The sequence below is a fragment of the Pleurodeles waltl genome, chromosome 3_1 (assembly GCF_031143425.1).
Source record: "Pleurodeles waltl isolate 20211129_DDA chromosome 3_1, aPleWal1.hap1.20221129, whole genome shotgun sequence".
NCBI classification, from domain to species: domain Eukaryota; kingdom Metazoa; phylum Chordata; class Amphibia; order Caudata; family Salamandridae; genus Pleurodeles; species Pleurodeles waltl.
The window spans coordinates 165,966,472-165,992,429 of record NC_090440.1 but is presented as its reverse complement, the minus strand read 5'-3'; positions in this window follow the sequence as shown (position 1 = coordinate 165,992,429).

The window sequence follows — 25,958 nt, the reverse complement described above, 5'->3', positions numbered from 1 at the left end:
CAGGCCCCAGCACCAGTGTTCTTTCCCTAACCTGTACTTTTGTATCCACAATTGGCACACCCTGGCATCCAGGTAAGTCCCTTGTAACTGGTACCTCTGGTACCAAGGGCCCTAATGCCAGGGAAGGTCTCTAAGGGCTGCAGCATGTCTTATGCCACCCTGGAGACCCCTCACTCAGCACAGACACACTGCTTGCCAGCTTGTGAGTGCTGGTGAGAACAAAATGAGTAAGTCGACATGGCACTCCCCTCAGGGTGCCATGCCAGCCTCTCACTGCCTATGCAAGTATAGATAAGTCACCCCTCTAGCAGGCCTCACAGCCCTAAGGCAGGGTGCACTATACCATAGGTGAGGGCACCAGTGCATGAGCACTGTGCCCCTACAGTGTCTAAGCCAAACCTTAGACATTGTAAGTGCAGGGTAGCCATAAGAGTATATGGTCTGGGAGTCTGTCAAACACGAACTCCACAGCACCATAATGGCTACACTGAAAACTGGGAAGTTTGGTATCAAACTTCTCAGCACAATAAATGCACACTGATGCCAGTGTACATTTTATTGTGAAACACACCCCAGTGGGCACCTTAGCGGTGCCCCCTGAAACTGTATCCAACTATATGTGTAGGCTGACTGGTTCCAGCAGCCTGCCACACTAGAGAGATGTTGCTGGCCCCATAGGGAGAGTGCCTTTGTCACTCTGAGGCCAGTAACAAAGCCTGCACTGGGAGGAGATGCTAACACCTCCCCCAGGCAGGAGCTGTAACACCTGGCGGTGAGCCTCAAAGGCTCACCCCTTTTGTTCCAGCACCGCAGGACACTCCAGCTAGTGGAGTTGCCCGCCCCCCTCCGGCCACGGCCCCCACTTTTGGCGGCAAGGCCGGAGGAAATAATGAGAATAACAAGGAGGAGTCACTGGCAAATCAGGACAGCCCCTAAGGTGTCCTGAGCTGAAGTGACTCTAACTTTTAGAAATCCTCCATCTTGCAGATGGAGGATTCCCCCAATAGGGATAGGATTGTGACCCCCTCCCCTTGGGAGGAGGCACAAAGAGGGTGTAGCCACCCTCAGGGCTAGTAGCCATTGGCTACTAACCCCCCAGACCTAAACACGCCCTTAAATTTAGTATTTAAGGGCTTCCCTGAACCTAAAACTTTAGATTCCTGCAACTACAAGAAGAAGAGGACTGCTGAGCTGAAAGACCCCTGCAGAAGAAGAAAAGAAGACACCAACTGCTTTGGCCCCAGACCTAACGGCCTGTCTCCTGCCTTCTAAAGAAACCTGCTCCAGCGACGCTTTCCCCAGGACCAGGGACCTCTGAATCCTCAGAGGACTGCCCTGCTTCAAGAAAGACAAGAAACTCCAGAGGACAGCGGCACTGCTCCAAAAAGACTGCAACTTTGTTACAGAGGAGCAGATTTAAAGCCCCCTGCAAATCCCCGCAAGAAGCGTGAGACTTGCAACACTGCACCCGGCGACCCCGACTCGACTGGTGAAGAACCAACACCTCAGGGAAGACCCCCGGCGACTCCAAGACCGTGAGTAACCAAAGTTGTCCCCCCTGAGCCCCCACAGCGACGCCTGCAGTGGGAACCCCGAGGCTCCCCCTGACCGCGACTGCCTGACTCAAAGATCCCGACGGCTGGAAAAGACCCTGCACCCGCAGCCCCCAGCACCTGAAGGAACGGAACTTCTGTGCAGGAGTGACCCCCAGGAGGCCCTCTCCCTTGCCCAGGTGGTGGCTACCCCGAGGAGCCCCCCCCTTGCCTGCCTGCACCGCTGAAGAGACCCCTTGGTCTCCCATTGAAACCTACAGAGAACCCGACGCCTGTTTGCACACTGCACCCGGCCGCCCCCGCGCTGCTGAGGGTGTACTTTTTGTGTGGACTTGTGTCCCCCCCGGTGCCCTTCAAAACCCCCCTGGTCTGCCCTCCGAAGACGCGGGTACTTACCTGCTGGCAGACCGGAACCGGAGCACCCCCTTCTCTCCATTGAAGCCTATGTGTTTTGGGCACCTCTTTGACCTCTGCACCTGACCGGCCCTGAGCTGCTGGTGTGGTAACTTTGGGGTTGCTCTGAACTCCCAACGGTGGGCTACCTTGGACCCAAAACTGAGACCTATAAGTGATTTACTTACCTGCTAAAAATACCAATACTTTACCTCCCCCAGGAACTGTGAAAATTGCAGTGTCCACTTTTAAAACAGCTATTTGTGTTTTATGTGAAAAGTATAAATGCTACTGTAATTATTCAAAGTTCCTAAAGTACTTACCTGCAATACCTTTCAAATGAGATATTACATGTAGAATTTGAACCTGTGGTTCTTAAAATAAACTAAGAAAATATATTTTTCTATAACAAAACCTATTGACTGGATGTGTCTCTGAGTGTGTGTTCCTCATTTATTGCCTGTATGTATGTACAACAAATGCTTAACACTACTCCTTTGATAAGCCTACTGCTCGACCACACTACCACAAAATAGAGCATTAGTATTATCTCTTTTTGCCACTATCTTACCTCTAAGGGGAACCCTTGGACTCTGTGCATGCTATTCCTTACTTTGAAATAGCACATACAGAGCCAACTTCCTACATTGGTGGATCAGCGGTGGGGTACAAGACTTTGCATTTGCTGGACTACTCAGCCAATACCTGATCACACGACAAATTCCAAAAATTGTCATTAGAAATTGATTTTTTGCAATTTTAAATTTTTCTAAATTCTTTAAAGTCCTGCTAGGGCCTTGTGTTAGTCCCCGTTAGCATTGCTTTTAGAGTTTAAAAGTTTGGTAAAAGTTTGAATTAGATTCTAGAACTAGTTTTTAGATTCTTAAAAAGTATTCCAACTTTTAGAAGCATAATGTCTAGTACAGATATGAATGTGGTGGAACTCGACACCACACCTTACCTCCATCTTAAGCTGAGGGAGCTAAGGTCACTCTGTAAAATAAAGAAAATAACAATGGGCCCCAGACCTTCCAAACTACAGCTCCAGGAGCTGTTGGCAGAGTTTGAAAAGGCCAACCCCTCTGAGGATGGCAACACAGAGGATGAAGATAGTGACTTGGAGGAAAATTCCCCCCTACCAGTCCTAACTAGGGAGAACAGGGCCTCTCAAGCCCTGACTCCAAGCATAATAGTCAGAGATGCTGCTTCCCTCACAGGAGGGACCAACATCTCTGAAATCACTGAGGATAACTCCAGTGAAGGGGACATCCAGTTAGCCAGGATGGCCAAAAGATTGGCTTTGGAAAGACAGATCCTAGTCACTTTCATTTTGAAAGTGTGTACTATTAAATAATAATGTATTGTTAATATACTTTTCCATAACCCATATTTTAGGACCCATCAATGGTGGCAGCAACTTAAATAGGGTCAGAGATTCGCCTGACATGTTGAAAATCCCTAAAGGGATTGTAACTAAATATGAAGATAGTGATGACATCACCAAATGGTTCACAGCTTTTGAGAGGGCTTGTGTAACCAGAAAAGTGAACAAATCTCACTGGGGTGCTCTCCTTTGGGAAATGTTCACAGGAAAGTGTAGGGATAGATTCCTCACACTCTCTGGAAAAGATGCAGAATCTTATGACCTCATGAAGGGTACCCTGATTGAGGGCTTTGGATTCTCCACTGAGGAGTATAGGATTAGATTCAGGGGGGCTCAAAAATCCTCGAGCCAGACCTGGGTTGACTTTGTAGACTACTCAGTAAAAACACTAGATGGTTGGATTCAAGGCAGTGGTGTAAGTAATTATGATGGGCTGTACAATTTATTTGTGAAAGAACACCTATTAAGTAATTGTTTCAATGATAAACTGCATCAGCATCTGGTAGACCTAGGACCAATTTCTCCCCAAGAATTGGGAAAGAAGGCGGACCATTGGGTCAAGACTAGGGTGTCCAAAACTTCCACAGGGGGTGACCAAAAGAAAGGGGTCACAAAACCTCCCCAGGGGAAGGGTGGTGAGACAGCCAAAAACAAAAATAGTAAAGAGTCTTCTACAGGCCCCCAAAAACCTGCACAGGAGGGTGGGCCCAGAGCCTCTTCACAAAACAATTTTGGGTACAATGGTAAAAACTTCGATCCCAAAAAGGCCTGGTGTCGTAGCTGTAATCAGCCTGGACACCAAACTGGAGACAAAGCCTGTCCCAAGAAAACAACCACTTCTAACTCCACTCCAGCTAACACTGGAATGGCTAGTCTCCAAGTGGGATCAACAGTGTGCCCAGAGCAAATCAGGTGTCACACTGAAGCTACATTAGTCTCTGAGGGTGGGGTGGATTTAGCCACACTGGCTGCCTGGCCCCCTAACATGCAAAAATACAGGCAGCAGCTCTTAATCAATGGGACGAGTGTAGAGGGCCTGAGGGATACAGGTGCCAGTGTCACTATGGAGAAATTGGTTTCCCCTGGCCAATACCTGACTGGAAAAACCTATCCAGTCACCAATGCTGACAATCAAACTAAAGTACATCCCATGGCAATGGTAACTTTAGAGTGGGGAGGGGTCAATGGCATGAAACAGGTGGTGGTCTCCTCAAATATCCCAGTAGACTGTTTGCTTGGAAATGACCTGGAGTCCTCAGCATGGGCTGAGGTAGAACTGAAAACCCATGCAGCCATGCTGGGTATCCCTGAACTGGTGTGTGTCAAGACAAGGGCACAGTGCAAGGCACAGGGTGAACAAGTAGAGCTGGAGTCTGGAAAAAGGGCCCAGCCTACCAAGAGAAAAGGAAAGTCAGCTGGGAAACCAGCTGCAACACAACACCAAAAAGAGAACCTCTCTTCTCAGGAAGAAGTTCTGCCCTCTGAGGGAACTGAGCCTATGGAGCTGGAATCTTATCAGGTTGAGCTCTTGGGCCCAGGGGGACCCTCAAGGGAAGAGTTGTGTAAGGGACAAGAAACCTGTCCCTCTCTTGAAGGCCTTAGGCAGCAAGCTGCTGAAGGGTCCAATGGCAAGGAAACTGGAACACATAGGGTCTATTGGGAAGATGGACTCCTATACACTGAGGCAAGAGATCCCAAACCTGGTGCCACTAGGAGAGTGGTAGTGCCTCAGGAGTGCAGAGAGTTTATTCTGACCTTAGCCCATGATATTCCCCTTGCTGGGCATTTGGGACAAACCAAGACGTGGGAGAGGTTAGTCAACCACTTCTACTGGTCCAACATGTCCCAGAAGGTTAAGGAGTTTTGTGTCTCCTGTACCACCTGTCAAGCCAGTGGTAAGACAGGTGGACATCCAAAGGCCCCCCTCATTCCACTTCCAGTGGTGGGGGTCCCCTTTGAATGAGTGGGTGTGGACATAGTGGGTCCACTTGAACCTCCCACAGCTTCAGGAAATATGTACATCCTAGTAGTAGTGGATCATGCTACTAGGTATCCTGAAGCTATTCCCCTTAGGTCGACTACTGCCCCTGCAGTAGCCAAGGCCCTCATTGGTATCTTTACCAGAGTGGGCTTCCCTAAGGAGGTGGTGTCTGACAGAGGTACCAACTTCATGTCAGCATACCTGAAACACATGTGGAATGAGTGTGGAGTGACTTATAAATTCACTACACCCTATCATCCACAAACTAATGGCCTTGTTGAGAGATTCAACAAGACATTAAAGGGCATGATCATGGGGCTCCCAGAAAAACTCAAAAGGAGATGGGATGTCCTCCTGCCATGTCTGCTTTTCGCTTACAGGGAGGTGCCTCAGAAGGGAGTAGGGTTCTCACCCTTTGAACTTCTGTTTGGTCACCCTGTGAGGGGACCACTTGCTCTTGTTAAAGAAGGCTGGGAGAGACCTCTTCATGAGCCTAAACAAGCCATAGTGGACTATGTACATGGAAAAGGCAAGCAAAAACCTTGAGGCCAGCCAACAGCTCCAGAAGTTTTGGTATGACCAAAAGGCTGCACTGGTTGAATTTCAGCCAGGGCAGAAAGTCTGGGTTTTGGAGCCTGTGGCTCCCAGGGCACTCCAGGACAGATGGAGTGGCCCTTACCCAGTGCTAGAGAGGAAGAGTCAGGTCACCTACCTGGTGGACCTAGGCACAAGCAGGAGCCCCAAGAGGGTGATCCATGTAAACCGCCTGAAACTCTTCCATGATAGGGCTGATGTGAATCTGTTGATGGTAACAGATGAGGACCAGGAAGCTGAGAGTGAGCCTCTCCCTGATCTCCTCTCATCAGACCCTAAAGATGGCTCAGTGGATGGAGTGATCCATTCAGACACCCTCTCTAGCCAACAGCAATCTGACTGTAGGAAGGTCCTGCAGCAGTTTGCTGAGCTCTTTTCCTTAACCCCTGGTCAGACACACCTGTGTAGCCATGATGTGGATACAGGAGACAGCATGCCTGTCAAAAACAAAATCTTCAGACAGTCTGATCAAGTTAAGGAAAGCATCAAAGTGGAAGTCCACAAGATGCTGGAATTGGGAGTAATTGAGCACTCTGACAGCCCCTGGGCTAGCCCAGTGGTCTTAGTCCCCAAACCTCACACCAAAGATGGAAAGAGAGAGATGAGGTTTTGTGTGGACTACAGAGGACTTAATTCTGTCACCAAGACAGATGCCCATCCCATTCCTAGAGCTGACGAGCTGATTGACAAATTAGGTGCTGCCAAATTCTTAAGTACCTTTGACTTAACAGCAGGGTACTGGCAAATCAAAATGGCACCTGGAGCAAAAGAGAAAACAGCATTCTCCACACCTGATGGGCATTATCAGTTTACTGGTATGCCCTTTGGTTTAAAGAATGCCCTTTGGTTTAAAGAATGCCCCTGCCACCTTCCAAAGGTTGGTGAATCAAGTCCTTGCTGGCTTGGAGTCCTTTAGTGCAGCTTATCTTAATGATATTGCTGTCTTTAGCTCCAACTGGCAGGATCACCTGGTCCACCTGAAGAAGGTTTTGAAGGCTCTGTAATCAGCAGGCCTCTCTATCAAGGCATCCAAATGCCAGATAGGGCAGGGAACTGTGGTTTACTTGGGACACCTTGTAGGTGGAGGCCAAGTTCAGCCACTCCAGCCTAAGATCCAGACTATTCTGGACTGGGCAGCTCCAAAAACCCAGACTCAAGTCAGGGGATATTCCTTGGCTTTAACTGGGTACTATAGGATGTTTGTGAAGGGATATGGATCAATAGTGACAGCCCTCACAGAACTGACCTCCAAGAAAATGCCCAAGAAGGTAAACTGGACTGTAGAATGCCAACAGGCCTTTGACACCCTGAAACAAGAAATGTGCACAGCACCAGTTCTAAAAGCTCCAGATTACTCCAAACAATTCATTGTGCAAACAGATGCCTCTGAACATGGGATAGGGGCAGTTTTGTCCCAAACAAATGATGATGGCCTTGACCAGCCTGTTGCTTTCATTAGCAGGAGGTTACTCCCCAGGGAGCAGCGTTGGAGTGCCATTGAGAGGGAGGCCTTTGCTGTGGTTTGGTCCCTGAAGAAGCTGAGACCATACCTCTTTGGTACTCACTTTGTAGTTCAAACTGACCACAGACCTCTCAGATGGCTGATGCAAATGAAAGGTGAAAATCCAAAACTGTTGAGGTGGTCCATCTCCCTACAGGGAATGGACTTTATAGTGGAACACAGACCTGGGACTGCCCATGCCAATGCAGATGGCCTTTCCAGGTTCTTCCACTTAGAAAATGAAGACTCTCTTGGGAAAGGTTAGTCTCATCCTCTTTCGTTTGGGGGGGGGGTTGTGTAAGGAAATGCCTCCTTGGCATGGTTACCCCCTGACTTTTTGCCTTTGCTGATGCTATGTTTTGAATTGAAAGTGTGCTGAGGCCTGCTAACCAGGCCCCAGCACCAGTGTTCTTTCCCTAACCTGTACTTTTGTATCCACAATTGGCACACCCTGGCATCCAGGTAAGTCCCTTGTAACTGGTACCTCTGGTACCAAGGGCCCCGATGCCAGGGAAGGTCTCTAAGGGCTGCAGCATGTCTTATGCCACCCTGGAGACCCCTCACTCAGCACAGACACACTGCTTACCAGCTTGTGTGTGCTGGTGAGAACAAAATGAGTAAGTCGACATGGCACTCCCCTCAGGGTGCCATGCCAGCCTCTCACTGCCTATGCAAGTATAGATAAGTCACCCCTCTAGCAGGCCTCACAGCCCTAAGGCAGGGTGCACTATACCATAGGTGAGGGCACCAGTGCATGAGCACTGTGCCCCTACAGTGTCTAAGCCAAACCTTAGACATTGTAAGTGCAGGGTAGCCATAAGAGTATATGGTCTGGGAGTTTGTTAAACAAGAACTCCACAGCACCATAATGGCTACACTGAAAACTGGGAAGTTTGGTATCAAACTTCTCAGCACAATAAATGCACACTGATGCCAGTGTACATTTTATTGTGAAACACACCCCAGTGGGCACCTTAGAGGTGCCCCCTGAAACTGTATCCAACTATCTGTGTAGGCTGACTGGTTCCAGCAGCCTGCCACACTAGAGACATGTTGCTGGCCCCATGGGGAGAGTGCCTTTGTCACTCTGAGGCCAGTAACAAAGCCTGCACTGGGTGGAGATGCTAACACCTCCCCCAGGCAGGAGCTGTAACACCCGGCTCACCCCTTTTGTTCCAGCACCGCAGGACACTCCAGCTAGTGGAGTTGCCCGCCCCCTCCGGCCACGGCCCCCACTTTTGGCGGCAAGGCCGGAGGAAATAATGAGAATAACAAGGAGGAGTCACTGGCCAGTCAGGACAGCACCTTAGGTGTCCTGAGCTGAAGTGACTCTAACTTTTAGAAATCCTCCATCTTGCAGATGGAGGATTCCCCCAATAGGGATAGGGTTGTGACCCCCTCCCCTTGGGAGGAGGCACTAAGAGGGTGTACCCACCCTCAGGGCTAGTAGCCATTGGCTACTAACCCCCCAGACCTAAACACGCCCTTAAATTTAGTATTTAAGGGCTTCCCTGAACCTAAAACTTTAGATTCCTGCAACTACAAGAAGAAGAGGACTGCTGAGCTGAAAGACCCCTGCAGAAGAAGAAAAGAAGACACCAACTGCTTTGGCCCCAGACCTACCGGCCTGTCTCCTGCCTTCTAAAGAAACCTGCTCCAGCGACGCTTTCCCCAGGACCAGCGACCTCTGAAACCTCAGAGGGCTGCCATGCTTCAAGAAAGACAAGAAACTCCTGAGGACAGCGGCACTGCTCCAAAAAGACTGCAACTTTGTTACAGAGGAGCAGATTTAAAGACCCCTGCAAATCCCCGCAAGAAGCGTGAGACTTGCAACACTGCACCCGGCGACCCCGACTCGACTGGTGAAGAACCAACACCTCAGGGAGGACCCTCCGGCGACTCCAAGACCGTGAGTAACCAAAGTTGTCCCCCCTGAGCCCCCACAGCGACGCCTGCAGAGGGAATCCCGAGGCTCCCCCTGACCGCGACTGCCTGACTCTAAGATCCCGACGTCTGGAAAAGACCCTGCACCCGCAGCCCCCAGCACCTGAAGGAACGGAACTTCTGTGCAGGAGTGACCCCCAGGAGGCCCTCTCCCTTGCCCAGGTGGTGGCTACCCCGAGGAGCCCCCCCCTTGCCTGCCTGCACCGCTGAAGAGACCCCTTGGTCTCCCATTGAAACCTGCAGAGAACCCGACGCCTGTTTGCACACTGCACCCGGCCGCCCCGCGCTGCTGAGGGTGTACTTTTTGTGTGGACTTGTGTGTCCCCCGGTGCCCTACAAAACCTCCCTGGTCTGCCCTCCGAAGACGCGGGTACTTACCTGCTGGCAGACCGGAACCGGGGCACCCCCTTCTCTCCATTGAAGCCTATGTGTTTTGGGCATCTCTTTGACCTCTGCACCTGACCGGCCCTGAGCTGCTGGTGTGGTACCTTTGGGGTTGCTCTGAACTCCCAACGGTGGGCTACCTTGGACCCAAAACTGAGACCTGTAAGTGATTTACGTACCTGCTAAAAATAACAATACTTTACCTCCCCCAGGAACTGTGAAAATTGCACTGTGTCCACTTTTAAAACAGCTATTTGTGTTTTATGTGAAAAGTATAAATGCTACTGTAATTATTCAAAGTTCCTAAAGTACTTACCTGCAATACCTTTCAAATGAGATATTACATGTAGAATTTGAACCTGTGGTTCTTAAAATAAACTAAGAAAATATATTTTTCTATAACAAAACCTATTGACTGGATTTGTCTCTGAGTATGTGTTCCTCATTTATTGCCTGTGTGTATGTACAACAAATGCTTAACACTACTCCTTTGATAAGCCTACTGCTCGACCAAACTACCAGAAAATAGAGCATTAGTATTATCTCTTTTTGCCACTATCTTACCTCTAAGGGGAACCCTTGGACTCTGTGCATGCTATTCCTTACTTTGAAATAGCACATACAGAGCCAACTTCCTACACCCCTGTTTAAGTTGCTGTTTGCCTAGCGATGGAGCCACTGGCAGCTGCAGCTCGAGGGGGAGAGGGAGGCCAGGGAATAAGAGCAGGTGGGGGAAGACACGAACTGCTGATTTTTTGGGGGGATATGCATAGAGACCAGCCGTGGGTCCAGCTGATGCTCTCCAAGTTCGGTACACTTTCGGGACTTGGAGTAAACTGGGACAAGACCCGGTTGTTCCCGCTGGGTCCTGCGGCAAAGCTCCCTCTCGGGCTGAATACAGTCATGTGGGAACCGCGCTGTCTTTCTTATTTAGGGGTTAAGGTGTACCACAACCCACAGGACATCCTTGAGGGGAATGTGGGAAGGACCCTGCAGTCCGTCAGGACCACTATGGATTTTTGGCACACCCTGCCGCTGTCTGTAGCGGGTAGGGTGGCGCTTCTAAAAATGATAGTTCCGCCTATGCTACTTTATTATTTTACAGTCTTATTGATATGGATACCCAGGGCAACCTTTAGGGAATTGGAAGTACTAGTCATAGCATTCCTATGGGGCAGTGGACGAAGGAGAGTGGCATTGGCCAAACTCCAAAGACAGTCCACGGATGGAGGGCTGGCGGTCCCAGACTTTGAAGCCTACTATTTGGCGGCACCGCTCAAATGGCTTACACAGTGGATAGCAAGCAGACAGGACCCTGAGGCCTTAGTGAAACCATTCATCCCTCTGCAGACAAGATTATTGGAGGTGCTGTTGGGGAGTCGAAGCAGCAGGATGGGGGACTCCCCTGAATTGAAAACTATGATTCAATGCTGGACAAGCTGTTTACGCAAAATTAAGATAAAGACCCCCTACTCCCCAGAACTTCCCCTGTTGTCCATACTGGCACTACCGCATAGGAGTAACTGGGAGGGGCTCCAAGCCTGAGTTGCAGCAGGGGTACAGATAGTGGGCACCCTGTTTAAGTAAGGGACAATGACAACATTCGAGGACCTTAGAGCGTAGTTTGATTTACCTGGGGTGGGGGGGCATTTTTTGCTCTATGGCTCAGTCACTGCCAGTATTCGCCGTCACTGGAAGGAGGGATTGGGAGAGCCCCCGACGTAGACAACTTTGTACCTATTTGATGACCTCCACAGGTAAAATAAAAGCAAATTTATATGGCAGAATACGGGCAGATAAGACCCTCCCATTGGCCTAACAGACTAAAATGGGAGAGAGATCTGGGCGCCGATATCCCTGACAAAGCGTGGGAGCAAATACTGGAGGGCTTCCCCAGGACGACTAAAAATGCCAGATTCAAGCTTATTAACTTTTATGTGCTGCATCAAGCTTATTTAACTCCCGGTCAGATCAATAGGCACTTTAGCACGGACAGAGCGAAATGTCCTAAGTTTGGGCTGCTCTGTGCAGAATTCGAGCACATGTTTTGGGACTGCCCAACATTAGGGATGTTCTGAGGGGAAGTTACCCAGTCAGTGGCAAGAGCGGTAGACAAGGCGATTCCCTGTACAATGGGCCATTTCTTATTTGGGTGGTTCCCGCATACGTCCAAAACAAAGGTCACTGGCAGATTCCAGGACCTGGCCTACGTCTTGGCTAAGAGGGAGATTGCCATGACCTGGAAAAACCTGATGGGCCCAACGATATCTCAATGGAAAAGGGAATTGAAAAAATGGGCTAGATGCGAGGGGGATGTCCTTCTCAGAGAGGTCAAAAGAAGGATGAGACCACTAGAAGTAGCAAGGGGATGGGACGTGGTAATGGAAGCCATGGAAGAGAAGACCCCGACTGACCTGACCCCTGACTAAATAATGGACTGACAGGGCCCATGCATACCGCATCTGACAGCAGACATCTCTACTGACACTACCTCTCACAAGGGTTGGCAGCACACATGTGACCTCAATGCACAATGTTCATCCTGCTCCACGAAATGTGGCTCACTAGGGGAGGTTGGGGAGAAGTTGGGGTGGTTAAGGGTGGGGGGAAGTTGGACGAGCTCTTAAGGACCCAGCTTAGTAGTGGGCCCGGTAAGAATGGACTGAGCTAAGCCACTGTATTGAAAAATGTTTTATCTCACTAAGATTGTATGATTATTATACAGCTACAAATTTCAATAAAGATAGGTTTACAAAAAAACAGGGGGGGCTCAGTTGCTGGGTGTCTGGAGAGCAGGGGGACATCATTGGAAGGCTTGGACACATGCCAGGGTGCTCAAGTGCAGTGAATCCTTAGCAGTGGTGCTCCTGCGTCAAGGCGCACACGGTTCTCTGGGGGACCTACAGAAGGAAAGACAAGGCAACTGTATGACTGTGAGGGCTGTCCTCTGCGATGCTGATGTCCCTCACCGGCATGTCTTTGGTTCTACTCTTGGAGTCTGGGGTGGGCTGCAACAAGCCTTGGTCGGTCCAAAGGCTCCAGTACCCCAGGCGTGGTGCAGCTCGGCTTTGGTGGATCCTTGGGTCTCATCACTTGGAGGGGATACAGAACTGACTTCTTGGAACACCGGAACCTCCTCCCGGATGACTGCTGCGATGGTGCACCCGGGGGTCAGCAGGTCAGTGGACTTGATGGTTGCAGTTGGTGCCTGCAAGCAGCAGGGAAGTGGCTCCTCCACCACAAGGGAGATGCTGATGGGCTGGCAAAGTGCTTGAGAACCTCCAAGGCTTTTGAAGTCCGCACAGCTGCAGGACGAGAACCGGTGCGGAGATTGTCGGGACGCAAGCAAGTAAGCAGGCAGGGTTTTGCACCAAAAGTTTAACAGGCGTCCGCAGTTCTCGCTCTTCGAGTTCTACTGTGTCCTCTTTTCTTTATTGTCAAACGAATCTGACTTCTGGTGTTGGAAAGCCACCTAAATACTAAATTTAGGGGCATTTTGGGGGAGTGTAGAGTAGTAGCCAATGGCCTACTTACCCCTGGCAGGTGTCTACACCCCGATATGACCACTTCCTGTAGGGAGTGGGCATATCCCTATCCAAGAAGGCCTAGTTCCAACCAAAACCAAGATAGTGGAACCCTTCTTAGAGTGTCCACCTTGGGTAGCCCAGCTTAGGGGTGTGATTAGCCCAGAGGTGATACACACCTACTGATGCAAATTTTCCTGTCTGTCCTGGTGCCAAATGGGCCTCATGGCAGGGGATGGCTGCACCCAGGACTGGGGAAGCCGGGGCTGTGCATACCAAAGGCGGCAGGGTCTTTGAAGGTTCTTTGAAGGTCTCAGCCTTCATATGCAGATCTGTTAGCCATCCTGCTGGAGTGGGTGGTAGGATCCCTCTCCAGAGCAGGCCTTGTTTCTGTCCTCTGAGAGCGCGGGCTCTTACCTCCAGGGGGTCAGAAATGCATCTGGTGGTGGCAGACTGGACCTGCTCAGACCAAGAGACTGGTAAGGTTCAGGGGGCACCTATAATGTGCCCTCTGGGTGCACATCCAAATAAATCCAAGGCTGGCATCAACCTGGAATTATTAGGACAAGGTGTTTCAAACCAAACACCATAGGGTTCGGTGAAGCCATTATGTATCTAGGTCACTCATGTTGATGAGTGTCCAGCACATACCTTAAAATGGCTTCCCAGTTAATTTGCAGTACTCAGCAATGGGGCCGAGCACCACAGGGCCATATTCACTCATGCAGTTATGTCCACGCACCAAGTGTACTGCACCCTGCCTTAGGGCTGTTGGGCCTGCATTAGTGGTATCTTGCATTCACTTAGCTGCAGTGATAGGGGCATGGCACACCAAGCGTGTGCCATGTTGTGTTTTCTCCTGGTTTGCACCAGGTCATGCTGTTTGCAATGGCAGCTGTGCGTTTCTCATTTTTAGGGGGGTCCCTAATGGTGGGACAATCTGTGATGCAGCCCTTAGGGACCCTCTCCTGTACTCAGGCCCTCTGTGCCAGGGTTACCATTTACTGGGGACTTACACGGGTGGAGGAGTGTGCCAATTGTACACCAATTTACCTGTTATAGGGAAAGAGTACTGGCACTAGGTGCCTGTTTAGCAGGAACCCAGTGCACCTCAGTCAAAAGACCTAAGTACCAGTGGCAAAATGGGGGGTGGGGGGGGGGTGACCATGTCAAAAAGGGGCAGTTTCCTACACCAGCTTGACAGTTTTCTTATGAACAAGAGGGCACGGTGCAGCAATGCCTTAAAACGGGCCATAGATGGGAAGCAAACCCAATTATAAAATCGCAGAGTCAGCCATGCCTTCCAGGAAGAGAAAGTGAGGCAAACGACTTCCCATGGGGGTGTTCATACTTCATCTTACTTCACCTTTCTGTTAATATACATTCTGTGTCAGTACAAGTGTTTAATTTGTGCTGGGGGTTTCCGATGCTCTGCACCAGCACTTAATTCTTAACACCTGCACTTTTTTTTATGACAGTCCAGCACATAGTTGTGCTGTCTGCCTATTTGTAGCAGGGCACATCAGTTTAGCAATTCAATATAAGCTAAATAATGATAACAGCAGCATGCCCAGGCTACTAGTAGTGTCACTGGTAGTGCCATTTTGCAGCACTGGTAAGGACAGTGGGGGTGCAAGCTGCAGTGGTATCCTAAATGGAACCTCAGGACCTGTCACTTATTTTTGTAGAAATTAAGCACTGGTCAGTACACTCTATTATAGCTCATTGCGGTGGGCAATAAAGGTTACTAAAGGCCTGGAACACAAGTTATAGGCTCAAACAGCCAGCAAGGGCCTATAATAAGGGAAGTAGTAAAGCCAGAGGCAAAGTGACTATAAGACTAATAAAACATTTCACTCACTGGGGGAGAATGTTCTACAATAAACAGACAGAGAAAGAAAGACAAACATTGGAATGTTGTAGCAGAAGGCTTATATGAGTCATGATTAGCCCTGGGCCACTTTAATTGTTTTTTAAGGAGCTGCTCCTACCATTCTAAAGTTCTAATAGACTTTATTGCCCAGAACCACTCCATTGTCTTCAGTGGCTCTCCTGACATTCCACTGTTCTTGCCAATAAAGTGTTCTAGACTAAGAATTATAACTCACAGTCATATGCCCTTAAGAACTTTCACAGATTTCAGCACTACCAGAAGCATGGAAGATTTTAATAAAACACGATTTTCTAGAGTTACGCCATTTATTCTGATAATGCAAAATGCCTGAATATTTTTATATGAAAGTTGAAATATTCTGTTTAAGTACTGAGGTGTAATCAATTATTCTATTTTAAAATAATTGGTAATGTGATTTACTTGGAATTACAAATACATTATTTTGTAAAATTGAAAAAAATCAGGTTAAGTACATTTTTATATCCCATTTTCGGCCCCTTTTTGTGATTTCTTTGGTGGCAATAGGCACTGCCGCTTTCCCATGTAAGACGAGACTGCAAACTGAGATAGAAGTATTGGAACTTCTTAGGATTCCTTCACTACTTACACTCTAAAGTCTTATTATGTTTTTCAATATACATAGATGCTAATTATTAATAGCCCAAAGAATGGTGAAATATTTGTTGCACCTGATAAGATCCAACACCACATGAGTCAGAATTCATTGGGTATGATGAATAACATCTATTACAAGATTTTGCCCTATAATGAATAACAATATGCTGCTTTTCGTGTATACCACACTATAGCCTTATAGACTAGGGCTGGGTGGAGCACATGGAGTTGTACTCCGTGGAATTCTGCAGAGTTGGTAAAAAACTCACTGAATTCCACGGACATCCGTATGCGGCGTAGTGTGCCTGCCTGGCCAAATATGCGCCCACTCTCAAAAGCGCTAAGCAAGGTCGGGCAGCTCGACCCTGCTTAGCGCTTCCGAGATTGGGCACAAGTAAGTGCGTGCACACTTCCCTTCACCAACTGCCCATTGCTCACCTGGTCTCTAACTCTCCCTACTGACCTTCACACTGTACCCCTGGGACTCTGGGGAGACAGGTTCTTTCCGTGGAGCTCTCCCTGCACGTTTCCTTTTTTCCAAGCACAGACCCTCACCCAGTCACATATGTAAATAATGTCCAGGCCCAATGCCCTGGGACACTAGGCCTGGACAATATTGCATATGTTGCGGGTCTTGGTCTGTGCTCGGAAAAAAGAGAACTTTCAATCAGAGCCCCACAGAAAAGAACCGGTCTTCCCAGAGTCTCCGAGAAAGTTCAGGGACTCTGGGGAGACAGGTTCTTCTTTTCCGTGGAGCTCTGACTACAAGTTTCCTTTTTTCCAAGCACCCCTCCGCCCTCATATGTAAACAAATCCCTGGCCCAGTGCCCATGGAGCATATAGAGACACTGCCCTCTACCCCCTGCTCCCCAGCTGCTGAGGACAGTAAAATGAGGGAGGCCTGGAACCGGAGCTGCTGCCAGTGCAGCCCTCAGCAGCAGCTTGCAGCAGCTTGCAGCAGTTTGCAGCAGCAGCTTGCAGTAGCTCAACGCCGACCAGCAGAGAACAAAGCCAGAAAGGCTCTCCACTCTCTGGTGAGCTCCGCATCAGCTGACGGAGCTAGCAGAGTTTTTTTGTCAAACTACGCACTCCGGCAGAGTGTGAAAAACTCCATTAGCTCTGCCAGCGGAACAGAGCTCACGCCCACCTCTAACTGCTGCCAAGGGCTATACTGGTTGGTAAATACCCTAAAGCTAAGTTCTAGGCCCAAAACTTTAATGAGGGAGAGGGCCTCTAACAACCATATAGCTTGAGCTAGAATGGCTATAAGGCTATTAGAACATTCCATCCACTGAGGGTAGAATGTCTAAATTAAAAGGGAGAAACATAGAGGCAAACACTGTAATTGTTGAGCTGGTTTTACCAACCAATATAAGCCCAAAGCTACTCTCTTATCTTTAATGCAGATCTCAACAATCCAGTGTTGAAATAAAGCTACATGTCCCAATAAATTCCAGCACATTTGAGCTGCTGAAATTTAACAGAAAATGCAGACTTTATCACACCCAGTCTACAAAATTTGTAATTCCAATTCCTGTGTAAACAGGAGTTTGGGTAGGGGTCATCATCTTCTGGGTCACTTATAATGAAGGCATTAATAATGAAATACCAAAGTATCTACTAGGTGAATATGGGAGCATGGGGTTCTTTGCCCGAAGGTAAAAAATTGGAAAGAATGGCTCAATGTGTGCATTCTACATAATACTATTCAATAATGTTACAGTTTTGAAAGGACACTAATTAAATATTCCAGTGTTGTAAAAGCGTGTCAAACAAGGTATAGTCCTTTCCAGAGGCAGTGGGCTGAAGGGGAGCACTCAACATTAACATATCTGGTAACTTTTTTTTTTTTAAAACAATCTTTTTATTAATAACATGGCAAGAATATATAGTACATGCAAAAGCATATCTTGGACAGAAAACCACAGCAGAGGCATAATAATCATACAGTTCTAATCCCGACCAATGCTTCATTCTCCCTTCCCCCACCCTCCCAGGTGACACTAAGACCGCAAGGCTGTGGGCACCAGAATACCGCCAGTGCTGGCGGTATGTCCTGCTCCCTATTTTGACTTTTCCGCTGGTCCAGCGGAAAAGTCACATCAACATTGTAGCCGGCTCATAATGCCGGCTGAAAGGCTGATGTGCAGCGGGTGCAGTAGCACTTGTTGCGCATTTCACTGCCCGAAATTCAGGCAGGGAAATGCGCGATGGGGCTATGCCTGGGGGCCCCTGTACTGCCCATGCCAAGTGCATGGACAGTACAGACCCCCCCCCCCACTGATTCCCCTTACCGCCAGAGACAGGCTGGAGGTAAGGGGAGTCGAAATCCCCAGGGCAGTGCTGCCCTTGTGGATTACGACCGCCGGGACTGCCATGGTGGTATACCGCCAGTCCCGACGGTATTACCGGGGCAGAAGCGCCACAGTCAAAATAAGGCAGGCAGTACCACCAGCCTGTTGGCGGTACTACCGCCACAATAGCACTGGCGGTCACAGACCGCCAGGGTTATAATGAGGGCCTAAGTGTTCTCTTTGTGCTGGGATCCAGTCGTTCAGTGGGTCTAGGAGGGGGGCGGTGCACAGTCCACCCCTTTAATTGCTCCATTTCCCCCAGATTTTCACCAATTTCAGTGGGAAACCGCACCTCTCATATGTAACCTTCTCCGCTAACATGCACCAGTTCATGTCACACTTCCAGTCCCTCGGTAATGGTGCATGGGGCGCCCCCCTTAGTCTTGCGATATTCCTCTTGGTGACCACCATTACGAGAGTCATCAACAGTATCTCCATTCTCCCGAGATCCGAAGCGTTCCATATATTTAACAAACACCATTTTATCGAGGATTCCATCGCACTCCCACATATCTCATTCATACATGCAATAACTGATGACCAATAAACCGGCATCTCCTGGCATTCCCTTATTATATGTAGGAAGGACCCCCTCCAGTTCACACCCCCTGAGACAGAGAGTGTCAGGTGATCTGTCCATTTTGACTCTGACTGAGCATGTCAGATACGATCTGTGGAGCATTTTCAACAGCACCCAGCGGAATCCCCCTCGCGGGGACGCCAGTGCTTCACATCATTCCTCATCATTAACGCTTCCTATGTCTTGTTCCAATCGCGTTTTTAAGTGTTTTAACGGGTCTGGGGAGTTATTCATCAATTTCTGGTAGGTGAGGGAAGTGGCTCTTTTATGTAGATGCTCCTCCAGCAACCTACTCTCTAATGGGGAGGATTCAGGCAATTCTATCCTCCTGGGAGGTACTGATTGAAGAGTGTCTCGCACCTGAAGATAACAATAGTATTTAGAGGGCACCAGTGTGTACTCCTCTTGTAGTTCAGGGAAAGAAAGAACATAGTCCTGCAACCAAAGGTCCCCCACCTTGGAAATAATAATAAAGTCCCATTTATCGAATCTGGGGGGGGTGGGATTCCCCAGTATGCCCATCGCCTTTGTTTCCAAGAGGGGGTGGACTGTATTATCTTCCCCTCCTACCCCAACATGCGGAGTGCATCATGCCAGTGGTTGATCATCACCTACGTTGATCCTTGGTTGTGTGATGGCTTGGGGGATGTGTAAATAACCCTCAGATACTCTCCCTGTTGAATCAAAAGTAAGTCCATCCGAAATGCTGGTCCATCTTGGGGTGCATGTACCCAGTAATTAATGGTTGTGAGTTGTGCCACCCAGTGGTATTTTCTAATGTCAGGAAAGATGATCCCCCCAACATACCGCCCTCTGGTCAGTTTGGCTAACGCTATCCTTGCCAAGCCCCCATTCCATAAGAGAGTTCTATGCTCACTATCTATAGCTTTGTAATAGGTTGGAGGGACAGGGTAGAACGTATTATGCAGAATATATAGAAAGCGAGGTGGGGCCACCATTTTAAAGAGGGTGGCCCTTCCTAACAGTGACAATGGAGGAGATCTCCAGAGTTGGATGTCATGTTTGAATCGAGTCAGGAGGGGGAGCAGGTTGTGGGAGTAAAATCAGGCAGGGTTGGTAGTTATGCAGATGCCCAGGTACTTAAATACATTGGTCACTATTTCAGCGGCACAGCCCAAGGTAGCTGGTGTGCCACCTCCCCCACCAAGGATGTAGATGGCTGATTTCATCCAATTTATAGTGTATCAAGAATATTGCTTAAATTGGGTCACTATGAGCATTATCCAGTCAAGACAAGTAGGGTGTTCTGCCACAAAGAGCAGAATATAATCTGCGTAGAGCAATATTCTGTCTTCCCACTGCTCTATCCATCGTAGACCCCTGACCAGTGGGTCCATTCTCACCCATGCTGCTAGTGGTTCTAGAACCAGGGCAAACAGGAGAGGGGAGAGCAGGCATCCCTGCCTGGTGCCACGCTGTAGGGCAAAGGCCCTAGATTTTGCACCATTTGTGACCACCTGAGCCAGAGGGGAAGAGTAGAGGAGCCGTATCCAGGCGATAAAGCGGGGGCCGAAACCAAGCCTCTCCAGCACGGCAAACAAGTATGGCCATTCCACTATGTCACAGAGCATTCGGGAATTGAGCAAGAGGACTATAGTATTCTCCTGTAGTGTTCCGATTACCCAAGGCCACCATGCAGTCTGAGATGGTTCGGCACTGTATTGCAGCTTGGCATGAAGCCGGATTGGTCTGGATGAACCAATATATGAATAATCGAGATAAGTCGAGAGGCCAACACCATGGCCAGTATTTTTACTTCAGCATTAAGAGGAGATATAGGCCAATAGGAACTGTAGTCCTCTTCCGGTTTCCCTTCTTTGCGCATAACCAATATTGAGGCCAAGCGTTAGTCCTTAGGGAGCAATCTTTGTTTCTCGCTTTCATCATATATCTTTTTTTACATGAGGGGCAAGCTTAGAGTCTGAAAGTTTGTTTATTTTATCGGGACCCCATTGGGGCCTGCAGTTTTTCCAGATTTCAAAACCCTGATTGCCACTACTATTTCCACTGCCGAGAGCTCATTTTCCAGGGTCTGTCTGTCCTATAAGGTAAGGTTGGGAGGCAGATGTCTTCCAGAAGTTCACAGGAGTCCTCTCTCATGGCTGTAATCCCCGGGGAGTAGACTCCAGTGTAGCATGTTGTGAAGATCTCTGCTGTTCCCTGACTAATTCTCCAGATGCTCTCAGGACCCCTACCCACGTATTCGCTGCCTCCCTCCTATCTAGCCAGGCGAAGAATTTCCCAGCTTTGCCACCAGCTTCATGGAGGTGATGTTGTACTGCCTTGTGGTGGGTCCTAGTGGCCCCCTGCGCCACGTTACAATAGTCTCATTGTTTAAGAAACAATATGTAGGTAACGTCTGACCCCTCTCGCTTCGGAGGGCTGGCCTCGAGAGCCAGTTTCTCCTGCTCAAGAGTCTCCATTTTAACCCATTTTTCCTTCTTTTGACCCACTATCACGGAGAGACCAACCTCTTTAATTACCGTCTTGTAGGCCTCCCAAAGCATTTGAGCTTGGTCCACCAAGGAAGCATTTTCCTCAAAGTAGCGCTCCGTCGCTTCTGTCAGTGCTGCCCTAACTTTCGGAACCTTGAGGTACCAGGGGTTCAGAACAATACAGCTGTGACTGTGCCTCTCACCCGAACCATCGATAATCCGTAGAGCAGAGTGATCCGCAATGCCCCTTGCCAGGTGGTACACCTCCCGCACCTGTGTCAGGTGAGGAGCCGATGTGATGAAGTAGTCAATGCGCAAGAGACTATTGTTTGCCCCGGAAGGAAATGTAAAGTGACTTGCAGTGGGATTGAGGGTGTGCCACACATCCATAAGCCCCTGGGCTGCGAGGAAGTCAGCAAACAGTTGACGAACTGGACGTGTTTGTCTGGGGGTTGAATGTCAATAGTGTAGCATAGTGTCACATTAAAATCCCTTCCAGGAAGATTTAGTAATAGTGTGGTCAGTACTGGGGGTATGGTACTGTGAAGTCGTGGCGGGATGTACACTAAAAGTACGTTAATGGAAACCCCCTCCCAGTGTCCAGTGAGGGCAACGTATCTTCCCTGCTCTTCAGACCAAATCTGTTGGATAGAGAGGGGGAGTGATTTTCTCACCAGGATTCCCACACCCCTGGAAGTGGTAGTATATCTGTGTGGGCAACCATTTTATACCCCCACCCGTCGAGTGTGCAACATTTATTTCCCAGAAGATGGACCTCTTCTAGGAGGATCACGTCTGGGGGTGTAATTTAAGGTACTGCAGGACCACTCCCTGCTTAACTCTGTCCCTAAACCCATTAACATTCCAGGATAGAAGACGGAGTGTTGCCGTATTTACTCTGTGGGCATTTTTAGAGTATACGGCCTGCACTGGGTGGACCCGCCGGCTGGCCGTGACGTGTCTGAAATGGAGGAATAGTGTACCTCTGTGGTAGTGGATGTAAAAGTGTACCTTGCCTTAGCATCAACAATAATGAAAAACAAACAACAACCCACATGAAACATACCCACTTCACCCTTGCCGGCAGCGGTACGAATTTGGCAGAGTGGGGCATCTGCATGGCCTCTCATCTGGAATCCACCGGGGGTGCCCCCTCACAATATATCCTGGATCAATCCTGGCGTCCTGTCTATCCAACCCTTTGCCAGCCCTCAAGCCAGTCCCAGGTCACCTCTGGAGAAGAGAAAAAGCGAGTTTTGTCATTGGCTATTACACGGAGCTGCGCCAGGAATAAAATTGAGAATTTGAGCTTTCGATCCTGGAGGGCTCTCTTGACCTCAAGAAAGCTGCAGCACGAAGTGTGAAGTCAGGAAAGTAGGAAAGATTGCTGTTGCCAATCTGGAGTAGTGGAGTGCTGCATGCTGTCTAAAGTATTACATACCGGCCCTGAGAGTTAAATATTCATGCTATCATGGGACGGGGTGGTGTCCCAGGATGCAGTGAGCTGTTTCCACAGACAAATATTTTGGGAGGCAGCTGTAACTGCTTCAGGATAAGGTCCTCAACAAAGAGGGCAACAGTTGGCCCTTCTGATTTTTCAGGCACACTAAGCATGCAGACATTATTTCTGCGGGAGCACCTCTTGAAGTCTTCAAGTTTCACCCAAAACATGTCAGTGGTGGCTTTGAGCACTCTAACTTGCTCCTTGAGGGTTCCAGAGTCATCCTTGAGGGTCATCAAGGAGCCCTTGGCCTCCTTCACCCTGGCTCCCAAGTTGCGGATATCTGCCCTCTTGAGTTCAACGCCCATCAAGACGGTATCAATTTTTCCTTCAAGAGCAGCATGGACACTCTGTATGACCGCCATTATGTCTTTCAGAGTTAGGCCGTTGATAGAGCGGTCCGTAGTAATAATTTACCTGTGTTCGGACGCTCTTTAGGCCGATGAATCTTTTGACTTTGTGGGAACTCTCTGTACCCTATATTGATCAACCGCATCAAACCAATAATCAATAACGAACATAGGCAATACCTTGATCAACATAACACTTAACAATTAATCCAGAATACATTTCGGCGAACCCTGACCTTTCAGTCAGGAATAACCACACCAGTTTATTCAAAGTTAGTGAATTTTATTTCCCTATATTAACAAAGCTAGCACAATATAAATGTGTCTCAACACTAAATGATAAACATATATGAACATTAATAGCTGTCCATAACGGCGGAACAAGTGCAATCTATGTAGCATTTGAATCACAAGGCATTCGATAATAGCAATGCAAATCACTAAAACTATAATCTGTAACGAACTAATTGCATACATTTAGTCAGCATAACAAGATCTCAAATTGCATCGTGCGACATATGGAATCCTCGTCTAACCTCAAATTAGCATCGGCATGTGGGACTTCATGCAAAAACAATTTAGCAACATTAATTTAGAAAACTCCTAACTAGGGCTCTTATCAAAATCAGCAGTTGGTTACCTAAAAGAAACACAATGCAATTGTACAATTTCCTTTCATATTTACCAATTACGATCAGCATACAAGGAAGTCTTCGTCTCACAGGTACCGTTCTTCGGTCATCATGGGTACCGTTTCGATCAGCATAGGACGGGGCAAAGGGGCAGGGGTGAACGGGGCAATTGCCTCACGGCGGCAAGGTAAGACTATTACTTCATGCAAAGGGATCAAAGTTAAAGTCTCTAGGGCAAGAATCATTTAAAGTCTCTTTCTCTCGATTAGAGAGAGCATCAAAGTCTCTTTCAAAATGGCGTTGCAGCAAAGTGGGCCATAATAGCTACGAAGTCTACAAAATGGCGGGTATCAAGCTGGTAATGGCTGCAATGGTCTCATTTCTTCTCGTGCACCTGGGTTTTATAGACAACAGTTCAAATCCAGTAGGGTCTTCCATTGGAGGGTTCATAGGTTAGCTTCAAATTGTCCAATCAAAAACGACAGTTCTCAAGCTTTTACTTAAGCATACATTATCCTTGGAGATGGGTACGCAAATTGCAACATAGTATACCAATTAGCTTACTTTCAGAGCTTCCATTGTCCGCACCTGCAAATCGACCTTGGAGTAAAGAGAAAATATGCCAGGCTGGCACGAAACCTTAAGATAAGCATGTGAACGGTTTCTGTGGAAAACTACAGCTTCAAGCAAGAATACACGTTTATTAGCACAGTGGAAAAATACGAGTATCTAAACCGTGAGACCAGGCAACTAGGCCGAAGCCTCCGCTAAAGTCATGCTAAGCTAAAACATTTCAAGCAAGCAAATCGTAGCACACGTTTATGATTATGTCGGATTAGTGCAATTCTAATACACCACGTTATATAAAGCACGCGTATAAATGTTGGCAAACTACTCTGAGGGCACATTTTGTCCCCGTACAATCTTTATTAGTTCGGTTAAAATCACACATGATTATTTCACACTACGTTTACGCGTTAATAAATGTAAAACCTTCATTTTCTGCTTCATCAATCCCTCCTCTGATGACTACTTGTCATCACACCAAACCACGCCCACAAATTTTATTCCATTAAAATTCTGTCAGTTCCCTTTTCCTTTTAATTCCCCTCGTTTGCGCTTTGTATTCTTCTGCCATTCTTTTCATAATTTTCTCTTCTTTTCTTCTTTTAATTCTTTCCATAATCATTATTATTCCCCTTTTTATTCCCCAAATTCCAAATATGCAAATTATAACTATTAATATCCCCTCTATTATTTTCAGCAATATTCCGTTCCAAATTCCCCCAATCCAATGTCCCACTGAAGCAATTCCTTTTCCAACCTTCTCCCACACTCCTGGTTCTTTCAATTCCTTCAAATCTGCACTTTCTTTTGTTAGATTAGCAAGCATAGTTTTAATCTTCACACTATTGTCAGGTATATAGGTACAACAGTGTCGCGCACCAAGCATTTTGCAAACGCCACCATCCTTTGCTAAAAGAATGTCTAAAGCAAGCCTATTTTGAAGAGTCATATCTCTTTCCGCTGCAAGTTCAGCATCAATCAGGATTATAGCACCTGAAAACTTCGTCAACATGTTATCCACTATAGTAGACAACTTTCTTATCTTGATGGAATTCAGCACAACTCCCAATGAAGGAATCATGGCTCCAAATATATCTCCTACCACAGCAGCTGCGGTCTCTCTTTTCTGGATACGATGGGATCCAGATGTCTTTTGAATCATCGATACGTCATCCAGTTGATAAACCTTTGGGAACACTATACCCAAATAACATCTCCCCCACCATCCCTTTGGAAGACGATAATAGGCATTATACCCACAAATGTAATATACACCTGGAATGACAGGGTCAAGTCCGTTCATCATGAATGTCCATTTGGCCTTAAAAATAAACGTATGTTTACACTCACTTGCTCCTACAAAAATATTGTCATAATAAGATTCACCTCGATATATACAAAATTTCCCTACATGCCAAGCATCTAAAGCTATTTTCCCTTGTGTCTTTATTGCAGCAAAATCATAATTATCTACTGAAGTCCTCTTATGTAACTCCTTTTCTAATTTCGCCTTCATTTGTGCCCTTCTATCATCTGTGCGATCTAAATAGCTTATTTCTACTGCAGAGAGCGAGCAGGTAAGGTTTTCCCTATGAGCGTGAGCCGTTTCAAAAGGTTGCATTGGCTCGAAAAATTCCCTCATTATTTTAGCATCCCAATCTTTAGCAGTCTGGCTTAGCTGCGCTATTATAGGAACATATGCAAAGGTAACATCATAATTCGAATAAAAATACTGTATGTTAGTTTGACCA